Source organism: Nicotiana attenuata, unplaced genomic scaffold, assembly GCF_001879085.1.
Source record: "Nicotiana attenuata strain UT unplaced genomic scaffold, NIATTr2, whole genome shotgun sequence".
Taxonomy (NCBI): domain Eukaryota; kingdom Viridiplantae; phylum Streptophyta; class Magnoliopsida; order Solanales; family Solanaceae; genus Nicotiana; species Nicotiana attenuata.
The window spans coordinates 127760-150518 of NW_017670598.1; the positions used below are offsets into that span (position 1 = coordinate 127760).

The 22759-nt window shown below is 43.3% G+C and overlaps 1 pseudogene; it reads right to left on the reverse strand.

The window, feature by feature from the left end:
* The window catches only part of LOC109241376, a 29053-nt pseudogene extending 12298 nt beyond the window's left edge, over window positions 1-16755 (reverse strand).
* Between the last annotated feature and the right edge of the window lie 6004 nt (window positions 16756-22759).

Genomic DNA, 22759 nt, shown 5'->3' on the forward strand with positions numbered 1-22759 from the left:
ACTAGCCTATTCAAGTTAACTTAATGCCTATATGTCTATGGAATTAAGATTAACACAAATGCATTTACAATTCCTGTATTTCAATCAAGCAAGGCAATTAGGTATATGTCTATCCTAATTGTGAATTCGTTCCCCGATGTCCGGGTTCAAGAACTTGCTCTATTTAATTCTATATGCAATCTAGAATTCCCACTTTCGAGTTCAAATCTAGATTCGTAGATAGTATTTCACTGTTAGCTACTCAGCAAAATAATTAAAAACAGAATTAAATAAACAACCCAATATGATAAAATCAACTTCGTCAAATTAAACTTCAAACAACAACAATCATGTTTCACCCATGACCCTAGAACAATAGGGTTCTTAGCCACTCATGTTCATACATTCATCAAACATAATGTTTTTAAATATAAAATTAATGAGTACTAGAAAAGGGATGGAAGAATTTCTCAAATTCGTGCTCCCAAGTGTTTTGCTCCTTTGTTTTCTCTCCAAAATCACGCTCCCCCCTTCAAAATAGGTTTTAGGATGGCTTTTATATCAATTGGAGGCGTCTTGGGGTGAAAATAACCGAGTCCAAGTCGGAATAGAACACTCTAGCGATCCGAGCGTCCAGGGCAGCGTGGGGCGCTGGCCCTGGCGCTCAAAATAATTGACTACTGGAAACTGGGTCACAGCGAGCGCCCCACGCTGGCTGTGGCCCTCAAAATTGACTTTTTGCCTTTTTGCTCCGATTTCGCTCCAGTTCATGCCCTTTCATCCCAAATTGCATCCGAATGATTCCTACACATAGAAACACCATAATTTAGCACAAATCATCATATTAAACATCTCAAATCATTAAAACAAGAGCAAAATGCGAGGCGATATATATCAAAATATACATACTTTATGTCGATTATCAACACCCCACACTTAGACTCTTGCTCGTCCTCGAGCAATGGAACTAAATCAATCCCCCAAAACATACTTATCACTACGAAAGAGCACTTCACAATTAATTCAATCAAACACCCTACCTTTGGACTATGATCTATATCGGCAATTAAGTATGAACACGCAAATTTCACATTCTTCCCGTTTTCAAATTAGCCCAAGTATGTACAATACTATTCAACCAACTCAAGCAACCTCTTCACAACCACCTTACCTCAAGAGATGACTCGTTACACTAAGTATCCTCAACTTACACACTTACCCAATAAAAGAAAGTGTACAAATCACCAATCCATCATGAGATCAAGTGCCCTTACCACAAGCAAAAGATTGAATATTAAAGTAGTCCACACATTCAAATATGTCATTGAACATAAATTAAGGACACCACACAATTGAACAACATTCACTCACTCTCACAAGAGAATTCATGTGCATCCCGTGCTCGTACCATAAGCTTGCCCGTAGTGTATATCTCTACTAATCTAAGCTAGCCAAATATAGAATCAATTAGGACTTTAAGGTTGTAATGTAGGCTAAGGTACGGGTAGGATATATTTAGAAATAGTGACTAACCCTCCTAAGCACTTTAGTACACTACATTCACAAATCAAACATCTTTTTCTCCTCTACCCATTCACTTGTCATACACCATATATAACATAGCCCCCTTTCTTTTTTCTCAATTAAGCACCTCAATGGATTCCCTAGCACGAATGAAAAAAATATTAGGAGGTGTGTATCTTTTCACATTATTTGAACCTTATTTTCTTTTTCTTGCATAATTTTTTTTTACACACACTCCATGCATTGAAGTTCTTAAGCTAGTGTTTTTTATTCACAATCTTAGTGCACCTTAAGGGCCCTTCAATGGCTCCACTCCAAAGTAACTCCCAAATCTCTCCCCTTACTTCTTTTAGTGACTAAGTGCCTTAGGAGGTAAAGGTTCAACATTATCAAATCAAGAACAAAGTAGAAGTATGGCTTGTAATGTGGGTGCCAAGGAAACGGTCTATAGGCTCAAAGGGGTAGCAATGGGAAAATTTTATTTATAAGTGACAAGCAACTTCATGGTCAAGCAAGAAACGCCTACATCATCTCCTAGATTAGCATAACTTAATGATTTCGCGTTGATTAACACACGAGGCAAGTTCTAGACTACACAGGATAGCACAGAGTATCAAAAATCCTTACACACACATGGCACTTGACTCACTCAAGACGGTTCTGTGCAACTCTCAAGTCAAACAAGCTAGCAAGTTGAGAATTTTTTAAGCAACAATGCACTAGGTAGCATACAAGTCAATCACTGAGAAAAAGGCATCAAAGAGTAGGCTACTTACTTTACTTGGGCATTACAATTCAAATAATATATGCAGAAAGACAGAGCGCATGCCATAACTTAAATTGCCAACATCAACCATGTCAATAGGTATCTCAAAGCACCTCAATTTCCTTTTTCCTACTCCTAAGAAAGAAAAAATAATAATAATAAAAAAAACTAAACTAGAATACCCGGTTCGAGCTACACCCTTGGAAAAGAACCGGTGTCAAAAGAAAAATCAAGGGATACTACCTAACTACCTAAATAAAAAAAAATTTTTTTGGTATTTTTAATCGGACTTTAATCCCTCAAGAAAATTGTCCAACAGATCCATCGTCGGGTAAAGTCCAAACTTTTTCTGATTTTTCTTTATACAATTACAGCTCAAAGAGTATTCCCCCACCCCACACTTAAACAATGCATAGTCCCCGATGCATAATAAATTCAAAAATAGAGTAAGGTGGAAAGAAAGAACTCCCTGCTAGTCGAAGACTGCCCCATCAGGATGCCCCCCAGCTGTAGCAATGGGCTCATCATCATCTCCTAAGGGTACCAAAGCCATGGGCCCCGTAACTTCATCCTCATTCCCATCCTCATCATCAGATCCCTTGTGAGTGTTTTCATCCTCAGAGGGATGAATAGGACTGCCCGGTGCTATGCCCAACATCTCCTTGGATGAACTAGAGAGCTCATTGCGCAATTGTGTGCGCTCCTCCTCTGACACCCCTAGCATGCGCATAATGACATTGAAGGTTGTGTAGAGATACCTTTTAAAATTTTCATCCCTCTCATTCCGAGCAGCTTGGGTGAGCTTTGATGTGGACTCTAATAAGGATGTGATGTCTAATAATGTCTTGGGTGCCTCCACCACCTCATCATAGCCTGGGTATTCCGGTACTTCAAAGGATAGCATGTGCTGTTTTAGGATATTGCCATAAAAGAACCTCTTGATCCTCCCTCCAAAACGGGTTCGAGCCATCTCCCCAAGCATGAGCTCACCTACATTTATGGGGCGCCCGGTCATCAAAAAGTAGATTAAGCACACTCGAGCTCAAGTGCACTCAGTATTATGCTCCACAGGCATTAGTTTAGCTTGCACAAAGTTCTGCCAAACTTTAGCCGTCTTGTTGAAGTCAAACCTAAGCATTTCAAGGTGAACATCCCCCTTAGTCCGCGTCCATGTTGCGTTGGAATCAACGCCACAAAGTGTGTGATGTGTTGCTTGATAGCGTGGGCTTTTGACAAACTTTATAACCTTCGCGGGTTTGGGTTATCAACTCCCAAAAACCGACACAAAGCCTCCCTATGTATTGGAATGGTCTTTCCCCTGACGCACGACTCATCATCTCTCGTGCTCCAGTTTGTATATAGTTCTCGGACCATGCTGAGATTTGACCGACCTGGACATTTAAGGAACTTACCCATCTTTTTGTCGATCAATGTAGCAAGTACATCGGGGAAGCTTCGTTCTAAAGCCTTTACATTTATCCCCATCTCAGACACATATCTCCCGTATGGAACAAAAGTATCATGCCATTTCTAGGTGTCATCATCTAAAAATTCCAACCGAGGCTGTGATTGCTTCGTAGACCCGCTAGCCACTTGCTTTCCCTTGGCTTGTCGGGAAGAGCTCTCACATTGCTTGCGTTTCTTTGGCGGGGGAGCGGTAGTGGAGCACTTCCCCACCCCTTTTCCTTTAGCGGAACTCTCACGAGCCATAGCAACCTACACATGACAAACACAAAGATGAGGGTGAATCAAGAAATTTCGCCTAAGGTCATTTGAGGGGCAAAGAGGACCCCACACTTAAAATCGAAGGCTATGCATAATCGAATTACAATATTGACTCAATCATGCATCAATGTGTCATCACAAGGCTATAGGTACTCAAGAATTCCCTATGCCATTCAATTCAAGTAGTCTAACATGCCCGTAACTTCACTATGGTGCAAGCATAACAAAGCTAAGGTCTACATTACTACACTAAGTTAGTACACTAACTATGACTTACAAACGTATACAACAACATATAATACCTCCAAAGACCCCACACTTCGCCCAAACTCAAATACAACTACACTCGGCTACTTAGACTTCACCGGTGTTCAAATTTACTCTCTTAGGCAATTTAGCAAACACCTTTTGGGCATCAATTTTGCTCTCTTATTTCAACAATGGTGGAACAAGGTGGACCTCCCAAATTTACATGAAGTAGAGGGAATTATAGTTTACTACTTCAAGCACAATCACAACCAAATTCTTGCACCAAATTTTCGTGCATCTTAAGACCACTATATTCAACAAGATATATCAATGCAAACTATGGTATTTTTGGGGTTGTTTGAGAAAGAAGACTAAACTTACACTAAAAAAAATTCAAAATACAAGAAAAGAGAACAAGAGGAACATACCTTTGGGGATTGAGAGTAACTTGAGCAAGAGAAAGTTGAAGAATTGGAGAACTTGAGAGAATGCAAAACAAAAAAATCGAAGGGGAAGGTACGGGCAGAACGCTGGGCGTTTTTGAGGGTTTTTTTTTTGAGGTTTTAGTTATTTTAATCTAAGTGGGAATGGGTTTGGATAGTTGGTATGGGTTATTTGGGTTTGGGATTTAATTAAATAAAAGAAAACGAAAAAAAATCAAAAAAAACTTACTATGACCGGCCAGCCCAGCGCCCCACGCTGGGGCTGGCGATGGATTATTTTAGCTACTGGAAAGTGCGCCCCAGCCAGCTTGGGCGCTGATTTCGCTAAATTTTTCTTTTTTAAACAAACTACCCGAGCCCTTATACATAATTCACACAAACTCCACCATCCCCACCTAATATTTTATACAACAAAACAAAACAAAAATGTTAGTCTACTTTAACTAAGAGAAAACAAAAAACTACGCTACGAAAACAGTAAAAATTGGGTTGCCTCCCAACGAGCGCCTGATTTAACGTCGCGGCACGACTCAACACCTTTTCAACCATCGGCCAAGTCCACCGAGGTCTTGTGACGTGCAATGTCACCACCCTAATAATGTTTTATTCTCTGTCCATTTACCAAGAAGGTACCACTCGAGCTCTTATCACGCAATTCCACAGCTCCATGAGGCCTCACACTTACCACAACAAAAGGACCTGCCCAACGAGACTTAAGCTTTCCGGGGAAAAGCTTCAACCTCGAATTGAACAAAAGAACTTCTTGCCCCAACTCAAACTCTCGATATTGGATGTGTTTGTCATGCCACCTCTTAGTCTTTTCCTTATACAATTTGGCATTTTCATATGCGTGCAATCGAAACTCATCAAGCTCGTTGAGTTGTAGCAACCTCTTCTCACCAGCTAAGTCCATATCCATGTTCAGCTTTTTAATTGCCCAATAGGCTTTGTGTTCAAGCTCGACGGGCAAGTGACACGCCTTCCCATAAACTAATTTATACGGAGAAGTACCTATGGGAGTCTTGTATGCAGTTCGATATGCCCATAATGCGTCGTCTAGCTTCCTGGCCCAGTCTTTTCTATTTCCACTGACTGTTTTCTCTAGAATCTGCTTTACGTCTCTGTTTGAAACTTCCACTTGACCACTCGTTTGGGGGTGATAGGCAGTGGAAACCTTGTGCTTAACTCCATACTTTGCAAGAACATTATTCAGCAGTTTGTTGCAGAAGTGAGTTCCTCCGTCGCTTATCAACACTCTTGGAGTTCCAAAGCGTGTAAAGATGTGCTTCTTTGCAAAGCTTACCATGACCTTTGCATCACTAGTGGGAAGAGCAATGGCATCCACCCACTTAGAAGCATAGTCGACCGCCACCAAGATATACCTGTGACCATTAGAGTATGGGAACAGTCCCATGAAGTCAATCCCCCAAACATCAAAAATCTCCACTACCAAATATTTTGCAGCGGCATCTCGTGCTTCTTCGTGATTGTTCCAGTTCTTTGGCATTTGTCACACTTTTTAACAAAGGCATGTGCATCCTTAAACAATTCTGGCCAGTAGAAACCTGATTGTAGAACTTTTTGGGCGGTTTTATCCCCACCATGATGACCTCCGTATGGCGAAGCGTGACAGTCATGCAGTATGGCATTCATCTCTTCCTCAGGAACACATCTTCGCACCAACTGATCTGCACATAGCCTGTATAAGAATGGCTCATCCCACATGTAGAGCCTCACATCATGTAGGAACCTTCTTCTATTATCGGGTGTCAATTCTGGTGGTGTTACCCCACTTGCAATTAAATTCACATAACCTGCATACCACGGGTCTTCGCTTGAGGTAATTGCCAATAACTATTCATCAGGAAATGTTTCTTTGATTGACCCTCCTTTAGCTATATGGCTCCGATTTTCTAATCTGGACAAGTGATCAGCCACTTGATTCTCTGTCCCTTTTCGATCTCGGATCCCTAAGTCAAACTCTTGCAAGAGGAGGACCCAACGAATTAGCCTCGGCTTGGCATCTTTCTTCTCAAACAAGTATCTGATAGCTGAAAGATCTGTGCAGACGATGACTTTGGTCCCCACTAGATAGAATCTGAACTTGTCAAACGCCCACAACTGCAAACAACTCTTTTTTGGTAACTGTGTAGTTCATCTGGGCTGGATTTAGAGTTTTGCTCACATAGTATATGGAGTGAAAGATGTTATTTCTCCTTTGCCCCAAAACAGCTCCAATAGCTATGTCACTCGCATCGCACATCAACTCAAATGGTTGCTCCCAATCCGGAGCAATGATAATTGGTGCAGTCACTAACCTTCCCTTCAACTCCTCAAATGCTTTCAGACAGGCATCATCAAATTTGAAGGAGACATCTTTCTCAAGAAGCCTGCACAAGGGAGAAGAAATTTTCGAAAAATCTTTAATGAAACGACGATAAAAGCCTGCATGGCCCAAGAAACTGCGAATGCCCTTGACTGATGTCGGAGGGGGCAATTTTTCAATAGCCTCAACCTTCGCTTTGTCTACCTGCAAACTGCTTTTGGACACTTTGTGCCCCAGGACTATACCTTCACGTACCATGAAATGGCACTTTTCCCAGTTTAGTACCAAGTTCGTTTCTTCACACCTAGCAAGCACTTTATCAAGATTCATCAAGCAATTATCAAAAGAACATCCAAACACAGAAAAATCATCCATGAACACTTCCACAAATCTTTCAACCATGTCAGTAAAACTAGCCATCATGCACCTTTGAAAAGTCGCAGGTGCATTAAAGAGACCAAAGGGCATTCTTTTGAACGCATACGTGCCATAGGGACACGTAAATGTGGTTTTTTCTTGGTCCTCTGGGGCTATAACAATCTGACTATACCCTGAAAAACCATCTAAGAAACAGTAGTATTCCTGGCCAGCTAATCGATCAAGCATTTGGTCAATAAAGGGGAGGGGAAAGTGATCCTTGCGGGTGGCATTGTTCAATTTTCTATAATCTATGCAAATCCTCCACCCAGTGACAGTTCTTGTGGGAATTAAGTCATTGTTTTCATTAACCACTACAGTCATCCCCCCTTTCTTAGGTACACATTGAACGGGGCTTACCCATTTGCTATCTGAGATTGGAAACACAATACCTGCATCAAGCCACTTAATCGCTTCTTTTCTTACAACCTCTTTCATGATTGGATTTAGTCGGCGTTGTTGCTCTACACTTGGCTTGTGTTCGTCCTCCATGAGGATTTTATGCATGCAAAAAGCTGGACTAATGCCCTTAATGTCAGACATTATCCACCCAAGTGCTCGCTTGTGCTCACGTAGCACTCTCAACAGCTTCTCTTCCTACAATCTAGACAAGTCAGAAGAAACAATAACAGGTAAAGTGTCAGAGTCACCCAAATAAGCATATTGAAGGTGAGTGGGCAGGGGTTTAAGCTCCAATTTTGGAGCCTCCTCAATTGATGGCTTTGGAGGAGGCCATCTGGCCTATTCAGGGGCTCAAAGGGGTGTATCCCCTGCATGTAAGCACAAGATGTATCTAGGATATACATCATCTCCTCAACCTCATCATCAATCCCCAGGCTATCGAACAACATAAGTGCTTCCTCTAGAGAATCGTCTAGATATACACTCGTGTCAAGAATTTGCTCATCCGCCTCAACAAGAGATATCAGTGAGAGCTCCTCATAGTGGCGGGGAAGTTGGATTGTTTTGTAGACATTAAAGACTGCTTCCTCGTCATCCACCCTTAAAATCATTTTTTCCTCTCTTACTTTAATAATTGCATCACCAGTAGCCAAAAGAGGTCGCCCCAATATGATTGGAACCAGTTCATCAGCCTCATAATCTAGGATAATGAAGTCCGCAGGGAAGATAAATTTTCCAATTTGCAGCAACACATCTTCGATCACCCCCTCAGGGTGTGCTATCGACCTATCAGCCAGCTGCAACATCACAGTAGTTGGTCTTGGAGCTCCCAGACCCAATTGCTTGAACAAGGATAAGGGCATCAGATTTATGCTCGCCCCCAAATTGCAAAGAGCACGACCCACATCAATATTACCAATTTGCACCGGGATGGTGAAGCTTCCAGGATCCTTAAGCTTTTGAGGGAGCTTGTTTTGGACCCTTGAAGTGCACTCCTCAGTAAGTGCAAGTGTCTCAAATTTAGTCAATCTTCTTTTGTGAGCCATTATATCTTTTATGTACTTGGCATACTTTGGAATTTCACGAAGTACATCAACGAGTGGAATATTTAATTGAGCTCAACATAGAGAGAAATTTGCTGAACATGCGATCATCATTCTTTTTCTGCAATCTCTGGGGGAAAGGTGGTGGTGGCCTTGCAGCCTCCACTGGTTCTGGAATTGCATCCTTATTCTTTAATTCATGTGTCGACTTAGGGGTCAACTCCCCCTCATGTATGGGCTTGTCTTTTCTTTTCTTTGGCACTTCCTCTAGTTCCCTCCCGTTTCTGAGTGTAACTGCATTCACTTGAGGGTTCTTCTATGTATCACTGGGGAGAGCGCATGCAAGTCTAGTATTTTGATTTGTTGCTAACTGCCCCATTTGCCTCTCAAGATTTCTGAAATCGGTCCTGTGCTGTTGATTGTCAAGCAACAACTTCTTTAGCAAATCATTTGTACACTCTTCCATTTGTTGGGGTGGCTTCTGAGGTTGATTGAAATTTCCTTGGGATCTATAATGATTCTGATTCGGCGGATTTCCACCCCATGAGAAGTTGGGATGATTCTTCCAATTTGGATTGTATGTGTTCCCATATTGTGCATGCTGATTCATGGGACATCTGCTCTGTTGCCCCACATAGTATATGGATTCGGGATTCGTGGGGCACATGTCACTCATATGATTGTCGCCACATAGTTCGCAGCAAATAGACATTTGCTGTACATGTTGTATCAGTTGTGTTTGCTACATTGTGATCGCTGCCAACTCTACACTACGATAAAGTAGGAAGAGAGGGTCGCAATAGCTTTTACCCGATATGAGGGTCGGGATCGAATTCCTCAGACGGCTAGAAATTGGAGCTGGGTATCTATCTAGACTAGAGTCGTGTAATTGTTCTAAATGTCACTTTCAATATTTTTGGGTTTTCAATTATAAACTACTATTTTCAAACTACTAATTGAAACTAGATTATGCTACGAAATAATTGCTAAGGTTGTATCTAATGGGGAGAAAGGCACTAGGGTCGTGACATCACCTAGGTGGTTAATTGACGGGTAGATGTTACTAAGGTTTGATTGACATAATTGGGGCTTATGCTATAACCGTTGCACAATTTTACTCACTCTCACACCTCTCGGTAGAGAGAGTAATTTTGCCCAATTGACTCTCTCGAGACCAAATGGGTAGGCAAATTGGATCAAGCAACTAGGGTTCACAAAGCATAAATCAGTGTTTACAACCACCAATTCATAGATTAAAACATAAAATCAACCCAAATAGCAAATACCCATTGTCAATCTAACCCTAGATGGCAACACCCATCAATTACCCACACTAGGGTTGAGCCACAACCCTAGCTAATAGGTTTAGCTACTCATGCTTGAAGGAGAAAATGAAGAAATAGATGAAGAACAAGACATATTAATTAAATGCTAAATTAAAATACAAGAATCTATCTTTAATTTGAAGCTAAGATGCCAAAAATGGCTACAAAATGAGTCTCACGAGCGCAGCTCAAAATTTGGAAATAACTGATCACCTAAAAATGGTAAAATGTTCTATTTATACTAGGCTGGAAAAATTGGACAAAAATACCCCTGCGGGGTCAGTGCGGGCCGCATGAAATGGACTGCGGCTGCACTAGGCTCTTTGACTTCAATTCTAGGCTCTCTGAACTTGGGCTCCGCGGGCCGCGTAGAATGGACCGTGGTCGCGGAGGCAGCTGGCGCAGTCCGCACAATCACGACCGCGGACCGCATGGCTTGGACTTGGCATAATTCCATCTCTCTGAATCTCTTGTCTGCGGACCGCACAAAAAGGTAGTGCGGCCGCGAAACCTTCACCGCAGACCACTAAATACGTACCGCGGCCGCTTTGCCTGAAGCCCACTTTTGTCAACTCTCTGAACGATCTATTGCGGCCGCATTCGACTTTGCGCGTTCTACGCTAGGCTTGTTTGCCCTCAGTTTACTTGGTCTTTGATACTTGAGCAGGTTTCACTCCTTTTGAGCCGATCCTTGACATTTAACACTTTGTCGATCAAACCTGCAATCAAGCACAACTTATGAGCCTTTTGGGACTATTTTGTAACAATTTATATTCAAAGCATAGGCGAGTAGGAGCATAAAACACGTTAAAATCCCTACTTATCAACTCCCCCAAACTTAAGCCTTTGCTTGTCCTCAAGCAAACAAAATGAGACCCACCCTTTAAGGGAAAATCCAAGTATTTCCAGCTATCCTAAAGTAACCTCAGCAAGCATCAATTGGGACTAACAATTGCCCTCAATGCGAATGAATCATCAACAACATTTAATCTTTGAAAAACTATGGATCAAGTGTGACACAAGAGCATCAAGAGTGACTTATTACATCAAAGAACTCTCTCAATTACTTTGGTCGCTGTGGAGCCCAAACTCACACATCCTCAACTTTCCCTAAGCAAACCTCACCTTTTACAGTATTGACACACAAGTCGAGGTTAATGGGAATTCACTCATCTCTCTCAAGAAAAAGTCACAAGTCCGGCTCTAAGTATCATATGCTTGACCCTCATGTAAGTATCCACTAATGCAAGCGTCATTCAACTCAAGATCATATAGGGCTTTTGTGGAGTCAATGTGAAGTCTTTTGGGTAAGGGTAGGAAATGTATTGGTCTAAGTGGGTTCCATCTTCCCTTAAGCACTTCTTTTGATTCATTTGGCACAATTCTCTTGACTCTTTGAGTCATTCACTTCTTTCTAAGGGGTTAGAGAGACACAATGTCACTCTTTATTATGCACTTCAAAACATTTCTCCTTTTTCTACTTTTTCCACACTTTTTTTCTCTTTGCTTTTCTTGAATCCCTTTGAGATCATTTTCACATTGAGCTTTCTTTTTGTCTTTTTCTTTTCTTTTCTTTTTCACTGCCTTCCTTTTCTTTGCTTTTGTACCTTTTACCACTTTGTTCCGTTTCTCGTCTCTCCCCCCAAACTTAGACTTTTGCCATTTCTCAAGGAAAGATGGGGTGCCAAGAGAGGGTATAATTTAGAACGGGTATAGGTTTGTAGCATTGGTTCAAGAAAAAGGTTAAGGCTCAAAAGGGTTAGCTAGGGATTATATCATTGGTAGGATATGAAATTGTCAATTATCATTTGGATCAAGGAGAGCCTATAATCACTTCTCAAGTCGAATTTCACTCAAAATTTCGCCTCAACAGACATTCAGGGCAAGTTCTAGACCATTGGCTCGGAACTTGGACTCACAATTCGATTTCTCACCACGCAAACTCAAGGATTGCTAAAGATATAGAGTCGGGGGCCCACAACAACCTTAGACACGATTGAGCACACAATAGTCCGAAGGACCACATGATGATTGTTTGGTCAACTCAAGAGTCTCAAGGTCACTACTTTCACCATCCTAAACACAACCACTTGTCTTTGACCATGGGACCAAAGGCAAATGTGTTAGGCCCAAGTGAATCTTTGCTTAAGGTACTCTTAACTATAAACTACCAAAAAAAAGAAAAACAAAAACGGACACAAACCCTTAAGAAGGTTGTCACGCCATCTATCATTGGGAAGAGCCACCCGGTTCACACAATACTCCTCCTTTAGAAAGAACCATGGCATTAAGAAAACCAAAGGCTTATTAAAAGCGTCAAAACAAAACAAAAAGCTACGAGCCTATATAAGAAGCTAAAAACAAAATTATTTTACGAAAATAGAAAATAAAATGAATATGTACAAACGGGGAATGAATATACAACGGGGGATGAATATATACAATAATGTAACTTTATATACAGACCAAAAGGAAGATAAAAAGTACAATGAAAGTAACTAAATGTAAAGTTATATACAGACCAATAGAAAATCAAAAGAAAGCATAAACTAAATCAATCTATATATACAGTCATCCAATGGATAAAAGTAGGGCACACCCCCTCAAATAAAAGCCGGCATTGTCCCCAATGCCAACTAAAGCAAAAATAAGCATCAAAAAGTATAGGGAAAGGATATGAAGACTCCCTAAGCCGTGTCCGTCTGCATGGGATCATGAGTGGTCCCCGGGTCCTCTGTATGCGCGGGAACCTCAGACTGGTTCCCGGTCTCCTGCTGCTCAGCTGCTGGGACTAGGGCCTGGACCTGGACGGGCTGAATATCAGGAGCATCCTCTGGCTGACTGGAGGAACCTTCGGTGGTCCGCCAACTGGATGATCGGCTCATCTGCACTAGGGAGCTTCCTCTTCTTCCTAGGAAGCCTCTGTGTCTGCTCCTGCTGTGGCTCTGCCGCTGGTGCTGCTGCTGGAGCTGGATCCCCAAATAGCAAGTCTAAAGGCAGTGGTCAGCCTTCAGCTTGTCCACATCTGCTCTAAGCTCCTTCACAGACTCCTTGGAAGCTCGTGTTTTGTGCAGTTTCCTGTGCTCCCTGGCAAGCTCCTTCAGAGCCTTGCCGTGTGAATCCACTGCCTTAGACAAGGCATCCTGAGTACTGATGATCTTTTCCTGGTTCTCCAGGATCTTCTTCAATGTCTCCTCAATGGACTGTGGATTCTGTGCTGGTTGTGGTGCTGACCGAGCCGCAATGGTAGAAGACAGTGTAGACAACTTGGATGACGCAACTGACATCCAGTTGTTCAAGCTATGAAGTGCCTGGCTCAGCTGGTGGGCAGTGATAGGATGGGCCCGGGAAGACAGAATCCCCGGACCAGTTGAAGTAGAAGGACCAGCAATGGTGGAAGGTCCCGGAGGATTTCTAGTTCGGTCAACACCCCCAACCTGAGGTTCACCACCCCCCTGCACCTCTCTAGCACCTTGAACCTCCTCCTCGCCTCCTTTTGCACTCTCCCCAGACAAGGAAGCTGTAGGGGAGGTGGAGTAGTCCCCACTACCGGATGCCGAGCCCTCAGATGACTCATACACAACATTTATTGGCTATCGGACAGTGGGTGATGGCGGAGGAGTATCATCAATCAATCGAAAGTCGGTGACGATATGAGTTGGGACTGAGTCTGAGGAGATGTCTTGGGAGGCACATACTCACTCCCCAAGGAATTGGAAGCAGCTCTATCTGCGGCTTTTATCAGCTTGCGGGTTTGTTTTATGTTTTTCCGAGCTTGGGGAGTGAGTTTGACTACTCTCTTTCCTTTGCCCCCTCGGGAGGAATCACCTCTCCCGGGTTGTTTTGTTCCTTTGCCTCCATGTTGTCTAACCATTATCTGCAAGCACTCACATCTAGTTTTGTTAGTATCAGCAGAGGCAGTGAATTAGTTGTGGGAAATGAATTACAGAACAGAAGCCCAAAAGTTACAGAAAAAGGTTGCAGAAACAGTGGACTGCGGCCCGCACAAAAAGGAGTGCGGTCCGCACAAGTATAAGGTCTCCCAAACATACTCTCTGAATCTCACCACCGCGGCCCGCACAAAATGGTACCGCGGCCGGGGTGGGCCAGTGCGGACCGCACAAAATGAAGTGCGGCCGCACTGGACTATGGACTCCTCTCTGAATCTCATCACCGCGGTCCGCACAAAGTGGTAATGCAGCCGCGGTGAAGCCACCGCGGACCGCACAATCACGACTACGGTCCGCGGTGGATGTCCAATCCTGGCACTGAGTTATGGTTTCCAATTTTTTGCATATTTGTTCAAGTGTTTTACCTAGAGTTTGTCCCTACTCAATTACCCAGTTCAACAAGTTCACCAAACACACAAAAACCAACATTTACACTAACCTAAGCTAATAATTAAAGACAAATGGGAAGAAGAAGAAGCTATGGGCTATTGGGCATGAAAATAAAATGAAATTATAAAATTAAACAAACAAAAATGGATGAAATGTTACCAGATGTGAAGATGAAATGCAAGTATTCAATCTATGCAAAGATTTTTGTGCAATAGAGAAGATGAACAATAACTTTTAGGGCTCTGAGTGATTAGGGTTCGAAAAGGGTAAAAGGAGACCCTTGAGGTCTATTTATAGAAAAAGGTATGGGACCCAGCCTTACCTACCAGCGCGGCCGCACAAAACGGACTGCGGACCGTGCTGGGTATGTTCAAAAGAAGTTTGAGAAGGCAACCTCCGCGGTCCGCGCAAAACAGACCGCGACCGCGGAGGTCCACCGCAGACCACACTAAATGGGATGCGGCCGCGGTGGCAAACTTCAGAGAGCACCTCACTTGGTTTTTACCAGTGCGGACCGCACAAAGTGCAATGCGGCCGCACTGGCAACTTCAGAGACTGTTCAATTTTTCCAAAATGTTTTGCACTGCATCAACACAATCCCTGCAACATCTCACAACCAATTAGTCCAAAAATCAAACCTAAACTACAAAGAAAATCAAAGAAAACAAGAAGAAAAAGACATGGGTTGCCTCCCAAGAAGCGCCTGATTTAACGTCGCGGCACGACGCATGTTACCATCACATCACTTGAAATGAACCACAGCCACCACATGGCTATCATCAAACTTCCCAAGATAATGCTTGACACGGTGCCCATTCACTCTAAAGACTTCACCACTCTTGTTCTTCAAATCTAGAGCACCAAATGGGGTTACACATACAACTTCAAATGGCCCATTCCACTTTGATTTCAGCTTTCCGGGAAACAACCTTAGACGGGAGTTGAACAAGAGGAACAAATCACCAACTTTGAACTCCTTTCCACGAGCATAATTGTCATGAAGGTACTTCATCTTGTCCTTATATAAGGACGAACTAGAGTATGCATGGAACCGAAATTCATCAAGTTCATTGAGTTGTTCAACACAAAGATTGGCCGCAACATCCCACTCAAGATTAAGCTTCCTCAAGGCCCACATAGCCTTATGCTCCAATTCCACTGGTAGGTGACATGCTTTCCCAAACACCAACCGATACGGTGACATACCATTTGGGGTCTTGTAAGCGGTCCGGTACGCCCATAGAGCATCATCTAACTTTTTAGACCAATCGGTCCTATTAGCATTGACAATTTTGGATAAAATGCTCTTGATCTCCCTGTTAGACACTTCAACTTGGCCACTTGCTTGAGGATGATAAGGTGTAGAGACTTTGTGGTTGACACCATACTTTGGAAGCAAAGCTTCAAAAGCTCTATTACAAAAATGCGATCCTCCATCACTAATGATTGCCCGGGGTGTACCAAACCTTGTGAAAATGCTCTTTTTAAGAAATGCCACCACACTCCTAGCTTCATTGTTGGGCAAGGCCACGGCCTCAACCCATTTTGACACATAATCCACTGCTACAAGAATGTAAGTGTTCCCACACGAGCTAACAAAAGGGCCCATAAAATCAATACCCCAAATATCAAAGATATCAACCTCAAGAATTGTGTTAAGAGGCATCTCGTCTTTCTTGGAAATCCCGCCCGCTCGTTGGCATAGATCACATCTCTTTACTAAATCACTCGCATCTTTAAACAAAGTCGCTAATAGAAACCACAACTCAAAACTTTCGAAGCCGTCCTCACCCCTCCATGATGGCCACCATAGGGGGAGGAATGACAAGCTTCCAAAATACTCAATTGCTCACCCTCCGGGACACACCTTCGAATCACACCATCCGTGCAAATCTTAAACAAGTACGGATCATCCCAGTAGAAATCCAAACTATCCCATTTGAGCTTTTCCTTTGGTTAGAAGAGAGCTCACATGGAACAATTCCAGTTACAATGAAATTGGCAATGTCCGCGAACCATGGTATGTCACTCATTGACACGGAAAGAAGTTGCTCATCGGGGAATGTATCATTGATCTCTAGGCCGTCACATGGCCTTCCTTCCTCTTCCAAGCGGGACAAATGGACCGCAACTTGGTTCTCACTTCCCTTCCAGTCCACTATTTCTAAGTCAAACTCTTGAAGAAGTAACACCCATCTCATCAATCTTGCCTTGGAATCTTTCTTGGTCATCAAATACCTAAGGGCGGCATGGTCGGTGTGCACAATTACCTTGGCCCCCATAAGATATGGCCTAAATTTTTCCATGGCAAATACAATGGCCAATAATTCCTTCTCCGTCACCGTGTAATTCTGTTGAGCTTCATCCATAGTCTTACTTGCATAGTACGCGGGATGGAACATTTTGCTTACTCGTTGGCCCAACACTGCCCCAACCGCAACGTCACTTGCATCGCACATTATTTCGAAGGGCAAACTCCAATTGGGTGCGGTAATGATCGGGGTGGTGGTCAACTTGTGCTTTAGAAGTTCAAAGGCCTCCATGCATCTTTCATCAAACACGAACTTAGCATCTTTCTCTAGCAACTTGCAAAGGGGATTCACAACCTTCGAGAAATCTTTTATAAACCGCCGGTAGAACCCGGCATGCCCAAGGAAACTCCTCACCCCTTTGATAGAAGTGGGGGGAGGAAGCCTTGAAATCACCTCGATCTTAGCCTTGTCTACCTCAATCCCATGCTTAGAAATCTTGTGACCCAACACTATACCTTCTTCAACCATAAAATGGCATTTTTCCCAATTGAGAACGAGATTAGTTTCTTTACATCGGGCCAAGATTCTATCCAAATTTCCCAAGCACTGTTCAAAGGAATCACCAACCATACTAAAATCATCCATAAATACCTCCAATATGTCTTCCACCATGTCGGTGAAAATAGCCATCAGGCAACGTTGGAAGGTCGTCGGAGCATTGTACAACCCGAATGGCATCCGGGAGAAAGCAAATGTACCATATGGGCATGTGAATGTGGTTTTCTCTTGGTCCTCCGGGGCAATTAAAATTTGATTATACCCCGAAACCCATCCAAAAAGCAATAAAAAGCTTGCCCCGCAAGGCAATCAGCATTTGGTCTAGGAATGGCAAAGGGAAATGATCCTTGCAGGTCACCTTATTTAGCTTCCGATAGTCCATGCAAACTCTCCACCCGGTGACAGTCCGAGTGGGAATAAGTTCATTGTTGTCATTAGTCACCACAGTCATTCCACCCTTCTTCGGCACACATTGCACCAGAGAAGTCCATGAGCTATCAGAGATTGGATACACCACGCCAGCATCAAGCCACTTGATCACTTCTTTCTTCACCACCTCTTGCATTGCCTCATTGAGCCTCCTTTGATGTTCTAAGGAAGGCCTTGCATCATCTTCCAAGATAATTTTGTGCATGCAAAATGCGGGGCTTATTCCCCGAATGTCCGCCAGAGTCCATCCAATTGCCCTTTTTTGCCTTTGAAGCACCGCCAAAGTGGCCTCAACCTGCATGTTAGTAAGGCAAGAAGAAAGAATAACTGGTAAAATTAAATTAGAGCCCGAGAATTCATACCTGAGGTGTGGAGGAAGTGGCTTCAACTCCAACACCGGTGTCTCCTCAATTGATGGTTTGGTTGGTGGAGTTTTCCGATTTTCAAGATCCAAAGACAATTTTCTTGGCTCATAGGAATAAGAGCCCATCCCATGTAATGCATTGACACACTCCACTCTGCTTGCATCATCATTGACATCAAGATTTAATAGCACGGCCTCAAGGGGATCCTCCACGTTGATCATAGAACTTGTGTCATCCACTATCACAGCTGTGACAATGTCCACAAAAGAGCACACCTCGGTGCTATTGGGTTGCTTCATGGATTTGCAAACATGGAAGACCACCTTTTCATCTCCCACTTGGAAAGTTAGCTCACCCGCTTCAACATCAACTAATGCCTTCCCCGTTGCTAGGAAAGGTCTCCCTAGAATAATCGGGACTTCAAAGTCCACTTCACAATCCAAAATGACAAAGTCGGCCGGCAATATAAATTTGTCCACCCGGACAAGCACATCATCAATTATGCCCAAAGGTCGCTTCATCGAACGGTCCGCCATTTGAAGTCTCATTGAGGTTGGCCTAGGTTGCCCAATTCCCAAAGTCTTGAAGACTGAATAAGGCATCAAATTTATGCTAGCCCCCAGGTCACAAAGGGCCTTGGCAAACTCCGCACTACCGATAGTGCAAGGGATAGTAAAAGCTCCAGGGTCTTCAAGTTTCGGGGCCATAGAATGCACTATCGCACTGACTTGGTGACACATCTTTATTGTTTCACAATCCATGGAATGCTTCTTTGTGACCAAATCCTTCATGAACTTTGCATAACCCGGCATTTGTTCAAGTGCCTCCACCAACGATACATTGATTGTAAGGCTTTTCATCATATCTATGAACTTTTTGAATTGATTGTCACTCTTTTGCTTTGCTAACCGTTGAGGATAAGGTGGAGGTGGCCTAGGCAAAGGTGCCTTGACTTTGGGCACCACCGGCTCGGGCATGTCAATCACGTGTTCCCTAGACGGGTTCACGGCTTCTTGAGTTTCCACCTCAGCCTCATCAATATCTATCCTCACTTCATTGTTCGCAACCACTCTTCAACAATCAAAGGACTCACATCTTCTTGGAACCCAGCATCATCATCCACAACTTGATTTTCTTTCGAGGCATTCACATCACCGCCTCTCCCACTTTTTGTTGTAACCGCCATCACATGATTGTTCCCACCCTTCGGGTTCACTACCGTGTCACTTGGTAGAGCACCCTTAGGGAGAGTATTTAACGATTGAGAGATCTGGCCTAATTGCACCTCCAGATTCCGGATAGAGGTATTGTGGGAAGCCAATTGAGCATCGGAATCTTGGTTCTTCCTCATCATTTGTTCGAACATCATTTCTATTCTTCCCATACCATTACCTGAAGAACTAGACCCTTAAGCTTGAAACGGAGGCGGATTGTTCGGTTGTTGGTACATCGGGGGCCTTTGAAAGCCTTGCCCCCGGTTGCCTTGGTTTCCATTGTTGTTCCAATTGCCTTGACCATTGTTGTTACAATTGTTGTTATTACCATTCCAATGCCCTTGGTTACCTTGATTATTGTTCCCCCAATTACCGCCTTGGTTGTTGTTATTCCAATTACCACCACCTTATTGTTGATTGCCCCAATTACCTTGAGGTCGCCATTGTTGGTTTGAAGAGTTGCCTCGATTGCCTTGATAGTTGTTAACATATTGTACCTCTTCATTTTGCTCATCATAGCTCTTATTTTGAAACCCATCACACTCATAATCAAATTGCTCGGAATTCCCTTGGTTTTGTTGCCTCCTTTGCCTTCTCTTGTTGGTAAGCAAATTAACACTCTCCATAGCGTTCACTTGGCGAGGGTTTTGGACTTGTTGCAACTGTTCCTTAGCCAATTGGTTCATAGTAGTTGTCAACTCCGCTATAGCTTGTCCATGGTCATGTAACTCCTTATGCAAATGAATAACCGTAGGGTCACCTTGAGGAACATTGGCCCTACTTTGCCATGCGGAAGACGTATCCGCCATCTCATCAAGAATCTTGCAAGCTTCATCATAAGACAACTTCATGAAATTACCCCCGGTAATTAATTGACTATGCATTGATTTGTAGTATTGATGCCCCGATAGAAGGTTTGTTGAATCATCGCCTCAGTCATATCATTATTGGGGCATTCCTTTACCATTTTTTTAAACCGCTCCCAAATCTTATGCAAAGGTTCCGTGGGTTCTTTCTTGAAAACCAATATCTCATCTCGAAGTGCCGCCATATGCCCGGGTGAGAAGAATTTAGCAATGAATTTATCCGCCAACTCATCCCAAGTTGTGATGGAATGATTGGGGAGTCTCTCTAACTAATCCAACGCCTTTCCCCGAAGTGAGAATGGGAAAAGTCTCAACCTAAGAGCATCTTCGGACACATTCGTCTGTTTGCTACCCCAACATGTATCCACGAACCCTTTTAGATGTTTGTAGGCATTTTGATCCGCAGCTCCCATGAAATACCCACGCTGCTCAAGTGAGGTCAGCATCACATTAGTTATCTGAAAATTGCCCGCCTGGATTCTGGGTGGGACAATAGCACTTGCATATCCTTGGTTCGGTAGCACCCGAGGAACCGCTCTTGGAGGTGGCGGAGGAGGGTCTGGAACGTTGTCATTAGCATTGGCCTGGCGGCCTCGTCGTGGTCCGGGAGGTACAAGAGGCACCTCATCGTCTCCAACCTCAACCTCCTCCCCCGCAAGCACATTTCCAAGAGGGTCATTTGCATTTAAAGCCATTTTGGTACCTGTAGTAATCACACGCACAAATTAGTAACAAGGAAGGAAAGAAGAACAACACACAAAACTAACTAAATAGATATCCAAAACCGTTAGCTCCACGGCAACGGCGCCAAAAAGTGATCGCTGCCAACTCCACACTACTATAAAGTAGGAAGAGAGGGTCGCAATAGCTTTTACCCGATATGAGGGTCAGGATCGAATTCCTCAGAGAGCTAGAAATTGGAGTTGGGTATCTATCTAGACTAGAGTCGTGTAATTGTTCTAAATGTCACTTCCAACATTTTTGGGTTTTTCAATTATAAACTACTATTATCAAACTACAAATTGAAACTAGATTATGCTATGAAATAATTGCTAAGGTTGTATCTAATGGGGAGAAAGGCACTAGGGTCGTGACATCACCTAGGTGGTTAATTGACGGGTAGATGTTACTAAGGTTCGATTGACATAATTGGGGCTTATGCTATAACCATTGCACAATTTTACTCACTCTCACACCTCTCGCTAGAGAGAGTGATTTTGCCCAATTGACTCTCTCGAGACCAAATGGGTAGGCAAATTAGATCAAGCAACTAGGGTTCAAGTAGGGTGATTACTCTCCCGAGGCTTAACCCGTTAATTGGGACTATCATTTCTCATGAGTCCATCCCAATTCCTTGTTAGGTCAATTTTGGGAAACTTAGACTCTCTTTCTCAAGAAGAGTCAAATCCACATAGCATACATCAGTGTTTACAACCACCAATTAATAGATTAAAACATAAAGTCAACCCAAATAGCAAACACCCACAGTCAATCTAACCCTAGATGGCAACACCCACCAATTACACACACTAGGGTTGAGCCACAACTAATGGGTTTAGCTACTCATGCTTGAAGGAGAAAATGAAGAAATAGATGAATACAAGACATATTAATTAAATGCTAAATTAAAATACAAGAATCTATCGTTAATTTGAAGCTAAGATGCCAAAAATGGCTACAAAATGAGTCTCACGAGCGCAGCTCAAAATCTAGAAATAACTGATCACCTAAAAATGGTAAAATGTTCTATCTTTACTAGGCTGGAAAAACTGGACAAAAATACCCCTGCGGGGTCAGTGCGGGCCGCATGAAATGGACCGCGGCCGCACTAGGCTTTTTGACTTCAATTCTAGGCTCTCTGAACTTGGGCTCCACGGGCCGCGTAGAATGGACCGCGGCCGCGGAGGCAGCTGGCGCGGTCCACACAATCACGACCATGGACCGCATGGCTTGGACTTGGCATAATTCCATCTCTCTGAATCTCTTGTCCGCGGACCGCACAAAAAGGTAGTGCGGCCGCGAAACCTTCACCGCGGACCGCTAAATACGTATCGCGGCCGCTTTGCCTGAAGCCCACTTTTGTCAACTCTCTGAACCATCTAGTGCGACCGCATTCGACTTTGCGCGGTCCGCGCTAGGCTTGTTTGCCCTCAGTTTACTTGGTCTTTGATACTTGAGCAGGTTTCACTCCTTTTGAGCTGATCCTTGACATTTCGTCACTTTGTCGATCAAACCTGCAATCAAGCACAACTTATGAGCCTTTTGGGACTATTTTGTAACAATTTATATTCAAAGCATAGGCAAGTAGGAGCATAAAACACGTTAAAATCCCTACTTATCACATTGTCATTCTATTCATCTGATTTGCCAATTTTGCTATATCGGCTCTCATGGCTGAAAAGCCATCAAGCTCAATCAACCCGGCTGCTTTCTGTTTAATTGCCCTTCATGAATCACCATCACCTTGCGAATTATGATCATTAGCAGTGAAGTTATTTAGCAAGAGTTGGATTTCACTGTACGGTCTAGCCATGCA